The 14,052-nt window shown below is 42.6% G+C and overlaps 1 long non-coding RNA gene across 2 annotated transcripts; it reads right to left on the bottom strand.

Annotated features, from left to right (window-relative positions):
* Positions 1-258: 258 nt before the first annotated feature.
* On the bottom strand, positions 259-10,990 carry LOC148684437 (uncharacterized). Of its 2 annotated transcripts, none has more exons than XR_015946096.1 (3): positions 10,444-10,990; positions 1,708-1,802; positions 259-885 (listed from the first exon to the last, which is right to left on the bottom strand). It is a non-coding gene; the product is annotated as an uncharacterized LOC148684437 (long non-coding RNA). The 2 variants fall into 2 exon arrangements; XR_015946097.1 differs by lacking the exon at positions 10,444-10,990 and adding an exon at positions 7,747-9,317.
* Between the last annotated feature and the right edge of the window lie 3,062 nt (positions 10,991-14,052).

The raw sequence follows: 14,052 nt of genomic DNA, 5'->3' as shown, positions 1-14,052 counted from the left end.
ACAGTGTTTAGGGTCGAAACACTCATTAAACTGTAGCATCCTCAAAACACCAACAATGAACGGGGAGTTTTCTGTTTGCGACAGATTTATAGTAGCTTGGATCCAAAGATCCCATTGCCCAGACTGAAGGCAATTCCCTTGGAGCAGCCATGTTGACTTAAATGGGGATCTGAGATGGGAGTGAAAAGAATCCAGACAAAGACCAGTATAAATTAACATGGTTTAATAACAAACAAACAAAGCTACAGAATTCCCTCCCTCGCTGATTGTTCTAGTAATCTTTTTGTGCATTGCTTTCCGTAGCTGCATGTCCACACAGTGTCTCAGATAGCATGACAATATACTGCAACTGCTGCCAGCTGTGTTTCTGCCTTTCTGGACTTCCCCACAGAAAGGCTCCTGCTCTCACCTGCCTGTTACAGCCACCCCACCCCACCCCACCCCACCCCATGGTGATAAGGCAGGTTTAAAAACCTGTCAGCTGTAAAACTGGCTAGAAAGAAATAAGCTTTTTGCCCAGCTCTGCATTCACACCCTTCTCCTCTTCCTAACATCCTTGTCCTACCTGTCTTCTCCTCCCTAGCAACCATTCCCTGGCACCTGTTGCCATGGCTCTTCTTCCTTCCCAACATTCCATTTTCTTGACACAGTTACTGTCTACTCTATTTGACTATTTAGCTAAGAAAGGGAGTCCATTATATGCCTTCCTGCCTAGTAGGATCTAGTGGCCAAAATGGGTGGGCGGAATCAGTGCGGCAGGTTCCTTACTAAGAAATCTGCCACCTGCAGTTTGGTGGTTCACCACAGAGGGCAGCTGCACACAGTAGGTCCTGTGGGTCCTGGCATTTGCCTCAGAGCACTGTTGTTGATAGCAGACCTTGCAGCCTGGGTGAATTAGATTGAAGTAATCACTTACAGTTTCTGGAGTTCAAAGGCTTTATTCATGCAGGAACAATTGAAAGAGTGAGTGGAGATAGAATAAAAGAATAGAGGACATCTTGTGTGGAGAGAACAGCAAACAAAATGGCTCAGCTTTTAGACTTAGACATAGATGCTTACAAACAAGTGCTGGCTAGATTGCTAGACAAAGTAGTGCCCTCTTGTGGTTCAAAGTAACACATGCACTAACAAGAAGCTCAAGAAAAGGAAATATATTTGCTTTTTTCCCAGCAATTGTTAATATGAAAGCTATTAAAACTGCAGTCCTTAAGTAGATGTGCTAATGACAGTCCTATTTAGCCCTCTCCTGAGAGAACAACCTCTGAACTTACTTCTCGAATGTCTCCTTTGTTTGAGTGACCCAAAAGATTGAACAATAGACATGAAAAACAGACATGAAAAGATGATCTCTTGACACCTTCCTTTCATTCTTGGCTATAGGCCTTCAGTTCTTATTTTCTGTGGTTAACAGGCCATATTTGTCCTCATGAATGTGTGCCAACAGCTGACAGGCCTGCTTTCAACTAAATTCTGTGTTGCTGTTTTAAAAAAATAATATTTCACATTTGTGATCAAAGCACTTTACTTGCATTATCTAGTTGTGATGGTTGTCATCAGGCTATTGCAGGGTAGGAGATGGGGCTGCAGGACCTCTCTGTCAGCTCAGCTGGGAGACCATAAATTTTTCATTCTCCTTTACCTTGAATTTTCATTATTCCACCTGATCATTTTGTAACTCCCAAACAAATGCATGGAATTCAAGTTTACCTTTTGTGTGGTGTCTTTTGGATTGTAAGCCTGAGGGCAAATGACATTTGTAAACCACTCTGGAAGCCCTTTTTCAGATGAAAGACAAGGTGAAGCTGCAGTAAAAACAAACAAAGAAAGAACAATAATATATGGTAAATCAAAATTAGTTGTATGCCATATTGTTGATAGGAAGAATAAGAATAAAAGAGAGGGGGGCTTCCCTAAGGCAAAGACCATCCTTATATATGCTGGGCAGAGGGGGAGGGAACCCTATAGGAACCAGCATAATTTATACCAGGGTAACCAATTTCCACCAGTGTAAACCCAGATTAGCTGGGGAGGGCCCAGAAGTGCTGCATCCAAAAGTGTCCAGCCTGGAGGACCTGGGTTTAGGATTGTGCAGCCATCCTCTTTGACCTAGCTACCTATTACATTCACTGCACAGTTTGCAGATTACATTTTAAAAAATGTAACCCAAGGCGCAGGCTCCACCAATTTCTATTGGGAAATGCAGCATGTTGGGAGGGGTGTTAACCCTTCCCTTCGCATACACAATTCCGACAGAAATTGGTTCCTGTGCTGCAATTATTGATAGAAAATGGTCCCATGGAAACCAATGGGAACTTCCCCCCTTCTTGTTACTTGTTGCAGAGACAAGCAATTTTGTGGTGTGTAGGAAGGGAAGGTTAAACCTCCCCATACACCACAGGTCTAATAAAAGTTGCCCACCCCAAATATTTAAAAAATAATAAAATCTGTGATGCAGCCGCAAGCCAAGTTACACATTAATGTAACGCATACTTAGGCCCCTTGCCATCACGCTGCACCAGATTTTTGCCCTGTCCTTTTAAACTCTTATAAAAAGAAAAAGTGCGCATTACACCAATGGAAAATTACTGACATTAACAGCCGCTGTTCTTTTATAAGAGGCTTATATAGATTTTCTCACACACACCCTACCCATGGCTTATAAACATGTAAATTGTCTTATTACATCACCGCAAACTTCATAAGGAAAAAGTGCATGTTCAAGCTATGGAAAAAGGCAACACTGAGTCATAATATGACTCCCAGTGGCCACCAGATGATTAGATTTCTCTGTGCACCCGTGTATGTGCGTGAATTATGGTGGTAATAAACACTCATGTTATGACCAAAATATATTGAAGCAAAATTGGGAATGAATTTCCGTACACGTTGGCAAAGGACAGATTAAATACAGCCGCCTTCAATAGTATCTAAGCCCATAACTAACACCAGAACCATTGAAAGTGCTCTTTGTTCATAAAATGAGAAAGGGCAGAGTGTACAATGGAAGCCTTTTTGTCTGAACATCTAAATATGTATGCATTCCAGACATCTGTCATATCTATAATGGAAGAAGAAATACAACATATTGGTATAGAGTTGTAAGGGAACTGAAATGTATCTACCGCATTCAGAGATTCAGTTATAAGACATAAAATCTTATTATTGCAGGTTCTGCTATTCCCAAAGCTGGATTAATCTTTATGCTGTGGTCTTTATAGGAGCATCTTCTGCAGACTTTTGCCCTGCTACAGCATAGTAATCAGATCATCATGAAGCACACACCTATGTTTCAAGGGCAGTTTCCCCATTTTAAAATACATGGAAATAGAGCCCAGATCCTTTGACATTCTCAGCTTTCCTTCAGCTGTGGACCAAATCCTCACACACTTTCAATATCCATTATTCCATTATAAAGTATGATGTAAATGCTGAGCAGGGTTGAATAGTAAAGGAAAAGTTAAACTACAAAATGGAGTACGCATTTAATCCATTTGATTTTACAATGTGTCCCTAATTTTTTTTATCAATGTAGGACCCATCCGAACTGGTGCTCAATCATGGGTGCATTTTTCAAAATATTCTTGACACAATAATCGTGTGTTAGTAGTGATTTATTCTGCTTTAGTTTCTTCTGCACTGCTGCCACATTATTGCTGTCTGGAGAAGCGATAGCGGAGCAAAATTCAAACAGAAATAAACCAGAACATTTGTGGTGTAAAAAGATACAGGATTTCAGCAGGAGGTTGCAGGGTATGTGCTGGTTGGAAATGCTGTTGCAGTTTGACAGCCCCTAAACCTCTGCAGGCTTTGAAAGTGGGATTGCTTATCGCCGTCCCAAAAGCATCATGAGCACAAATTGTCACAAATGCACAAGAAGAAAAGGATGTAGAGGTAACATAAGGAATAAAGTTTCATAGAGATAAATATAGTATAAAGCACACACGTCCTCCAGTAACTCAGAAAGGATACCCAAACATTTAAAACTCTCAAAGTTTAGTAGAGTCTGTGAAGTATTCAAGGGGACATGCCGTGACATACTGCCCAGGCTTGAATTTCATGCATAGTGAACATTTATAGTTAAGACAAAATTTTTAAAAAAATCATTCCAGTAGCACCTTAGAGACCAACTAAGTTTGTCATTGGTATGAGCTTTCATGTGCATGCACACTTCTTCAGATACACGAAAAGCTCATACCAATGACAAACTTAGTTGGTCTCTAAGGTGCTACTGGAAGGATTTTTTTTATTTTGTTTCGACTATGCCAGACCAACACAGCTGCCTACCTGTAACTAGATTTATAGTTAAGAGTTCACTAAAGAAAATATATAAAATCCACCCACCTTTCTGCAATGGGCAAACTTTAAGCCGAAACTGTGTAGAGTGGCAGAAAAGTTATAATCAAGAGAGCAACTTTCAGAGGAGCTTTTAACACTGCAATCTTCTGACAGTCCAAAGTCCTATTGAGTTCAATGGAACTTACTCCCTGGTAAGCATGTATAGCAGTGGAGGCTGGTCCTCTTGGGTGATAGGGGCACTTGACCATTCAACTTCTTTTTTTCCCCAAGCAGCCCTCACCTGCCTGCCTGCCTTCTTGCTTGCAACCAGTCATAAGGATGGCATTGTGTCCCAGAATCCTTCTCCTCTGTGTTGCCCTTGCAAAACTCAGCAGGGAGGAGGACAGGGACGAAACTGGAATTAGTTACCTCAGTGGCTGTGGCTCTACCAAGGTTAAGTCCCCTAGTCTTCAACCCTGCCAGCCCCAATGGACACCAGCTGCCACTGGTGTATGGGATTGCAGCCTAAAAGATTGAACGGCCAAAGATGGGACCCTGAACTGGTTGAAACCAATGCAATTCTGTTTCATCTCAGTGAAACTCTAAAAATGTACATACTCTGAGGTTCATTGCCTATTTGCAATGTGCAGACTGTGTGTTCACCATTAGCTATGACAAGGGTGCCAGGGTGTATATTTTATGGCTAAGTGTGCAATAGTTGGATAAACGGGAGGTAGGAGGTCTCCAGGTGCAAAAGAGAAATGTTATTCTGCCCAATGAATTTCAAACTGAACTTCACTTTTATGCATTATGTGTTATAGGTTGCATCAATTATTTGTATTCTAATATATTCTTCATTGCCCATATTCATAGTGCACCTTAGGGAGATCTTTGTTGAAAACACCTTGAACTCAATATTTTTTCTCTCCTGTATCTAGAAGCCTCCGTTCAATTGCAATTGAGGCCTTCCACCTTCTTTCTTTCTCACAAGCTGAGAAGCTGCCACCATTTGTCAGTTTCGTTTATACCTGCTCATGAAGCAAACTGGCTCCATTTATAAAGTGAAGCAGCTTAACTACACCAATTCCGTATTTCTAAGGCTTGAGGAATCCCATTTCTTAGCTGCTTTTTGGCTTGGATGTGAGGCTGTGTACTCGCTCCCACTTGCTCTGCATCCAGCACCCTCCCACTGCTGGTTTGGGAAGCTGTGTACACACGATGTTAGCCACAGGCCAGATCTACCCCATTGTTTCTTATGAAATGCTGCATTTTGATGTGTTTTTTCAATCTGAATCGAGAAAAAGAGCCTAACTTCATGCTATGCTGGCAATGTGTGCACTGTGAAAGTTGGTCGTCCAAGCTGTTGCCACACTGGGTATTTACAACAGTACAGTACAACAGCTACGCTTCGTTCGTTGCTCTTTATGGAGCAGCTGCATTATGTTGTGAAGAAAACATTCCATTCTCACATTTTGCTTGCTTAACCTATTTCCCTGCCTCCCCTCCAGAGCTCAGAACATCCACCATTGTACACAGTACAACGGGTTCACATCCATCAGGGGCAGAGCCTGTCACTGCAATGTTTCGCTATCCATATGTGTTTGTTGTATATGCAGATATCATATGGAAAGGGTTAAAGTGATGATCAGTTTTATCACTTCATGACCAGACTGGACCGGCCTTGAAATATCTATGAAATCTTTTATATGAAAGTGTCTGAGGGGGAAACAATAACATATTGAAAATCCCCAGATTTTTCTAGCTGCTTTAGTACCTGATGCATACTGGAAAACCTCACTCTACATCTCAATATAAATGATCTATCCCATTCAGACCTCACAAGTGCACTTCATTGAAGCAATACTTTTAGGAGGGTAAAATCTTTATTGAGATTCAGTGCACCAAGCACATTTCATAACAGCTGAATGAGTTACTTTGCAACCTTGGAATCTGCAGCTAGTGCATTAATTTCAAAGAACGAAGATCCCTTCATTTATGCTGAATTTCCCCCCTTTATGCCAATTTCTATGGCTGTTTGCAAAACACTAACTACATTTAAGTTGCAATTTGATCGCAGGCACACAGCTCACCATGAAAAGGTAAAGGAGATATATTCGAAAAGCACATTGTGGCTAATAATCTGGGTCAGAAGTAGGAGGACTAATTCACATCTGAAGGAAATGCTGCTGTCTTCTTTGCATGACCACTCATTTATCATTCATCTTACTGCAATGTGCAAAGTGCATTACAATGGTCATTTCTACTCACAACAGCCCTGAGAGATAGGTGCATCTGAAAAGTGGCAATATTTATTATTTATTTACTCCATTCTTTTTCTGCCTTTCCTTCTTGGCACTTATGGTGGTGTGGGTTCTCAGGCAGCCTTCCATCTCAAACAAGATAGGGAGCTGCATTGTCCCATTGTCAACCCTCCAGGGACCATATGTCCAAGGGAGTATGGCCAAAGCGTCAAAGTGCCATATTTTTCTGTCTATAAGACGCCCCCAAGTATAAGATGCCCTCTGATTTAAGAAAATGGGGGATCTATCCATGTATAAGACGCCCCCAAATTTTGGACATTAATTTTTAGGGGGGAAACCCAGTCTTATACACGAAAAAATTTGGTAGGTTTGGTCAGATTTTAAATGCTAGATTCTATAGCTAGACATGCTTAGCTTCAACAAGGTTATTGACGCATCTGCCTTCAGATTTTGTCCCAGGCCACTCAGCGTCCTTCGCATTTGGACAGAAATTTGAGCTCTGGTTGTCTCCCACATCCTTGGCATTTCTTTATCTTGGGTTCAACTAGCTTTTATCAGGCATAGTTTGCGGAAGTTAGACTGTGGTTACCTACTGCTGGTTTTTCAGGGCCAAACACAGAATACCAATAAGTGCTCTCCGATATTTGGAGTTCTTTAATGAAATGCAGCTATATGCAAATCTGATTACCGCGGTAACACTGGAAAAGCTGGTGCTTCAGTCACCATTTATGTGTCCAATATTCCCCCTCCCCAGCCACCAGCCTTTTCCCATCTGCAGGAGGAGCGGAAAGATGGAGACGGTCGTATTTTTTCCTCAATGCATGGGACAGCAGCTTGGGAGGGAGGGAGGGAGGAGTCCATTTTGACTGCAAATCCACCCTATGAGGGCACCTTGGTGCAACCATCGCAATCAAATTCACAGCTGCATTTTAGTTTTTAAGTCAGGATTTTTTTCCTGGACCTGCAGCATCGCAGGTAGCAATTTACGTCTAGCAATTTTACTTCTGGATGAACACAGAATTAAATGGGCAGGCATCGTAAAGAACACTTTGCTTCACCTGTCTGCTACCTGCCCATCTTTTTGACACTTCTCTGCAGGTACCACTGTCAAGTACATTGTGATCCTGATCTCTGCCTGGCTGGAGACAGTCAATAGTTATTAGAAGAGTTGGAGGTGGTAATGATAGAGGCATAGCTGCCTAAGATGTACCTGCGCACACTCTTTCTCTTTCCCCCCGCTGTTTTTGAAGTGCTTCGCATCTGGGAAACCTGCAAGCAGAGACAAGCGGAGGTAGAATTCCACAGAGGTAGCTGTGTCAGTCTGCAAAAGAGTTTTAAAGTCTAACACATTTATGACATAAGCTTCCGTGGGCCAAAGCTCATGTTGTCAGATGCAGGGCAGGGTCACAATAAGTGAATGCAGAAAGAAGGCAAGAATAAATTGTTACTGCTGTTTACAAAGCGAAGTAAAAAAAACCTGCAAGGTGTGTTGTAGTACTGTGCAGAACACAAATGAATTTAGGCTTCTGTCAAATGAATACTATGAGGGTTTGACCTACTCTCATCTAACAGACATCAGAGGACTGACCACCAGAGACCTCTGCCACATCCCCTTCAGCACTGTCCACTTCAAACACAGAAAAACAAGGTGAGGTGGGATTAACTCATTCCCTCTGTATTCCCCAGATGCTATTTGCAACAAATAGCAGCTGCAGGGGGGTTATCAGTGGGAAATAGGGGAAGTTTAAAACAAAAACAAAAACCCAACAACAATGACTACAACCTTTCCACAATGCCATAGTTCCAGTCCAGGTCAAGAGAGGTCACAACTGCTTTTGCAAAGAAAATGGAAGTGGGGAGTCCAAAGTATGGGATTCACACATGCCCTTAAAGTGGTGTTTAGTGTGGCCCAAAGTAGTAACCATGAACTTGTTAGAACGCCAACTATAAATAGAAGTGTGATTCTGGAATGTGTGGGTTGTGTGTTGCGGATCCACTTGCGCAACAGAACCTCTCCCCTACAAATCCCCCTTGAACCCTCAAAATCTGCTCCAGAGGAGATTTTGGGGGCACACAAGAAGGGGAAAGGAAAGGGGCAAGCCTGTGGCATGATGCAGCATTGAAACAACCCAACACAAGTGACCAAAATGGAGGCACTAACACACACATGATTCTCATACTGACAGAACTGGGAGAAGAAGCAGGAAGGAACAAGTGGTTAGGACGCGGGTGGCACTGTGGCGGGAGCCTCTTGGCCTTGCCAATCAGAAGGTCGGCTGTTTGAATCCCTGCGACGGGATGAGATCCCGTTGCTCTGTCCCAGCTCCTGCTAACCTAGCAGTTCGAAAGCACGCCAGTGCAAGTAGACAAATAGGTACTGCTGCGGTGGGAAGGTAAACGATGTTTCCATGTGCTGCTCTGGTTTCCAGTGGGGTCCATGTCTGCTACTTACCATGTGAATGGCATCTCATTGAACTGGGCAACAGAGGAGAGAGTACTGCCAGTGGCAGCCCAAGCGGAGACCAAACCAGAATGCCACCACCAACACCACTTGGGCTTTAAAATAAATAAATAGCTGCACCGTTCAGACATCAATCCCTGCCTTCATCTATTGCACACCCTGGCTTGAAGTAGGTGCTGCTTAAAGCAGGTTCAAATCCCTCTCCCGCCCCACAACCATGTAGCTCTCAGAGTGATCTTGGGCCAATTATTGTCTTTCAACTGAACCTATCCCCAACCACCATTGTAAGGGGGAAAGAGGCAAAAGTGGCGAGAGCAACTAATATGGATTTCACCTTTGTACTGTAAGCTCGTTTCTGCTCATAGTCACATACCCTTCTCTTTCCTTCATCCAGGCAAGCTAGAGCATCATCAAGGACACGGCCCAGCCAGGCAAAAACACTCAGGAAAGGTGCAAAGCAGGGGAGAGGGGCGGTTATAGCTGGGCAGAGTCAGTGGCGGAGAGCAAGCGGGAGCGGGGCTGGTGCGCGTCCTGGGGGCACCAGCGCTGGTGCGGGCAGCCACAGTGACACCCCACCAGGCTTGCGCTGCCGGGGGTAGTGCGCTCCCCCCGCACTCCTCTTCCTCCGCCAGTGGGCAGAGTCCCAAGGGGCAGAGAGAGGCCTCTATCCATACCCCAGACTAAGCAGAGAGAAAAGACACAAAGGACACAACCTTCGAGCAAATTTTCCACCCAGGACTCTCTACAATGAAAGCCAAGACATAAAGTGCAGTAAGACTAAAAGGTCACAGACCCATAAATCATTTTCTGCAGAAATCCCATTTTGTTTACATTCAACATTGGAACTTCCCGAGCTTCAAATAAACAAGCCCTTAATTGCACCAAGGGTTTTCCCCCTGCCTCTGCTCTGTTTTTACTATTGTCCTGGGCTTCTGGTGTGTGTATCAGTCCTTCATGCGTGCGGGAGGGCGGGGTTCAGCTATGGAAAATGACGATACAGTCTGGTGTAGCATTATTTTGCCTGTGTTAAGCTTCAGATTGCTTCATTTCATGTACCTGTATAGGAGGGTTCATAATAATGAATCAGAAAGTCAAAGTGAGGTTGGCCACTTCACATGATCAAGAACTCATCTCCATGCAAAGGTCTCCACTTAAAAATGTACCACGGTAGGTCCCTTTCCCAAAAACACAAAGAACTTCTGAAACTGACAACACAAATTTGAGGAGTTCAAGCATGCAGCTAATGCAATAAAGGCAGTGGATATAATTCCAAATACATGGTTTACGTAATGCCTCAAGGAACAGCTCCATCAGTATGATTTAGAAAATGATTCCATTATGTGAAAAACAACTTAAATTGGATAAGAGCGGGTGAGATTTGTTGACATAAACCTTGTCTTTCTGATGCAAATTATTCCAAGAAAACACAAATATGGAAGTACATACACGAACAGAGTTGCTGGTGCCCAGTCTGGAATCTCTCTCTCTCTCTCTCTCTCTCTCTCTCTCTCTCTCTCTCTCTCTCTCTCTCCACCCACCCTCACTTCTCACTTGTTTTCAGAGAAGAAAAGCTTCACATCACTGACCACGCAGAACATTCTATTGAAAGTTAAAGGAAAGGAACATGCATAGAAAATTGTAGTGTCTGGTGATCATAAAAAAACAAAGCTGCCCTATTAGAACAATGGGTTTCTCAGCTTCACTTTTCTACAGATATAATTCACAATCGACTTGTTTTGTTTCAGGGAAGGTGTATTGGCGTACAGTCTACAAGAAGCATCCAAACCAAAGCAAAGAGCTTTAAGAGGAAGCTTTGGGAAGTAGAAGTAAAGGAGGATTAGCTTTTAGCCATGACTAATAATAATAGAATCACAGAATTGTAGTGTTGGAAGGGACCTTAGGATCATCTAGTCCCATCCCAATATGCAGCTATCCCATAGGCATAGCTGCCAAGTTATCCCTTTTTTTAAGGGATTTTCCCTTATGCTGAATAGGCTTCCTCGCGAGAAAAGGAGCTATGCCCATAGGGGGATTGAACCTGCAACCTTGGCATTATCAGCACTACTTCTCCAGTTTGAAGTACCGGTATAGGATGGGTCACACATACCCAACCTAGTGAGAGAATAGTTACTATTGTAACAATAGTTACTATTGTTGTTATGAATTGTAATTTACAGCTTAAGGCCAAAATAGGCTTCTAAGAAGTTTACAAGTCTAAAAACCAGTGACACAAACCTTGCAATATAAATGTCAATAATTGAGATCCGCCACTAAAATATAAACTTCCATAATTAAAATATGCAATCAAACAATCCCATTTTTTAAATATAGCAATTGAAACAGGAGACTCAGGTTGAGTTGATGCAATAATGAGAAGGCAATAAGGAGTGAATCGCCAAGTCAAAGGAAGTTTCCCACTCACTAACCCAAGATGCCATTACAAAGCCATATCAACGACAGCACCTATCCCTTACATTCTGCTCTTTACTGAGTAACTCCCACTGCATCCATTGCTAGACACATCTCAGTTCCTGCTGTTATCAAGCAACTGTTATCAGTGAGGGTGTACCAAAGGAGAGCGGTTTATTGGAAATCCCACATGAACACAAGTATATATATTGCTAGTCAAATGAAATTAATTTACTGAGAATAGGTCAGAAATATATATATACACCAATGATGTCTTCTCATGCTTGGCCCAGTGAAGAGAGGGAGACCATCTTGGAGGTGATCAGCAGAAGAAAGACAAACACAAAAGCTTGTTAGTTTCATAGCTATAGCTATGACCTAAGTACAAGGAGATAATCCACCCCTTGGACCATTAAATACACATTTTTTAATGGTGCCTTCTATTAAATACTATTCAATTTGTATGACAAAATGGTTTCAGCTTGTTGGATCTAATTATGGACTGCGTACTGAACTGCTGCAAGGAACTGAAAAATCAGTTAAAAGAGGAACGGGGAGACTGCTGAAGGCCTCACAATGTTGTTAACAACATTAGAAGAGCCTGCTGGATCAGGCCAATGGGTCCACCTAGTTCAGCATCCTGTTCTCACTGTGAACCAGATCCCTACAAGCAGGACATGAGTACAACAGCACACTCTGCTCTTTCGGTTTCCAACAACTGGTATTTGGAGACATATTGCCTCTGACTGTGGAGGGAGAATGTAGCCATTAATGGCTTGCAGCCATTGGATTTCAAGTCTCATCAGCCCCAGACAACATGGCTAATGGTCAGAGATTATGAGAGTTTTAGTTCAACAACATCTGAGCAGCCATAGCCTTTCTCATCATCCTAGGGTGGAAAGCTCAGTTGACATTGAGAGATGATTAGGAATGAAATTTTGCATTGATTCCACTTTCATGCAAAGAAAAAAAGGCATCTATCCATTCTTTAATTTGTTCTTGGTATTTAACGCTCCGCTGTCTGAATGATCAATGCACAATTTTTCTGTTAATTCCTTTCAAATAGAACCTCGCTGTGATCAACATAAACTGTAAGGAATGCGGAATGCTGAAGTTACCTCCGCCACCTCAAACCCCCAAGATTCTGACTGTGAAAATGGGCTTGGGCTGTAGCAAAGTGGGGTTACCTCCACACCATTCCCACCACCCAACAGGACTCTTCAGTCTTTAACAGGAACAAGCATGTATCAATAGTATTAAGAGAGCCCATCTGTTATTGTTTGTTGCTCTTTTGGCCATCATGGTCATATCAACCTATACATAAATACATTAAAACACAATATCTATCTATCATCTATCTATCTATACACACACACACACACACACACACACACAAACTAATAGAAATAGGTTTTTATATTTTATTCCCAGTTAGATCTTTACAGTCCACCATGTTATCCTCAATGAAAGTTCTTCTCAATTGTTGGGCAGCAGCTGCAAAACTCACAACTTTGTTTGTCACAAATTTCTTAAAACCAGACAGCAGACAAATATGTGATTTTTCACTTGATCGTCCGCATCAGGTATCTTACATAAAAAAAACAAGACTAAACAGCTCTCGGTTCATAATACAGAGAACAATGCAGTACATAATGGTACAGATCTTCTACTGCATGGGTAATACATAATACATACATCTTCCAAACCAATCCTGTTTCTTCTCAGTCCTTTGTAGCCTCACCAGATGCACACACAAATGTGAGCATTCAAAAATGATGTTGAAACCTTTTCTTTGGAAACCCCCTCTTCTATTATCCCTTTCCTGCCGCTCTACAATAAGCGTTTTTGTCAAAGCCACTGGCCTGCTTCATCCTACACAATTAACCCTGTGACTCCTGGAGTTCACAGGTTAACCAGGGAAGAAGAAACAAGGCAGTGTCTTCAATACAACACTTAACACAGTGCTGCAGCTGCAGGGTGACTGGGGGGTGGGGGGGCCAACCCCTATTGAGGCTGCAAAGCTCTTTATGAATACACCTCCATACTTAATACTGGCTAGTGTGTTTGACTCTGCACCTGCCCTCCAAGGAAGCTGCGAACTCTTAATTCGGAACGCTGTTGTTGATATGACGAATTCAAGTCCAGCCATTCTGAATTGCTGCGTGACACGCCTCTGGGGACAGCAGGGAACATAAAGGCAAGCATCATCCAGTGCTTTAGGTAATTAACAGAATCAGCTCCATCCACTCAGGTGCCGCTCAGCCCTATTTCAATGGAAGCTTGTCACTCAGTTCTTCCACTAAAACTTTTGCATTGTTTCTCTCCCATCTAAAATTAGTGGCCTGGCCTACATAGTTCCAGAATATTTCATGATCACTGGGTCCAGACTACCTTAAACGCACAGGCTTGCCTTGTCAATTTATGGTTGCGCCAGTCATGATGCAGAGCCACAAGAGACATCAGCCCCGTTACAAAACTTGCTGTCTCTTTTTTAATTAACTGTGAATTATTTTCCATCCAATATTTTTCAATAGCTTTTGTGTTGTTACATTAGGAGAAACAATGATTTGAGTGATGCCACCTTGGCACCCTTAAAGAACTGGAAAAAGTCAAGATGGCTGCCAAATTAGTTTGGCAGCACAGCAG

The sequence above is a fragment of the Zootoca vivipara genome, chromosome 10 (genome assembly GCF_965207765.1).
Source record: "Zootoca vivipara chromosome 10, rZooViv2.hap1.1, whole genome shotgun sequence".
NCBI lineage: Eukaryota > Metazoa > Chordata > Lepidosauria > Squamata > Lacertidae > Zootoca > Zootoca vivipara.
Note: the sequence above shows the minus strand (reverse complement) of the source record. Positions and strands in the feature narration are given on the sequence as shown.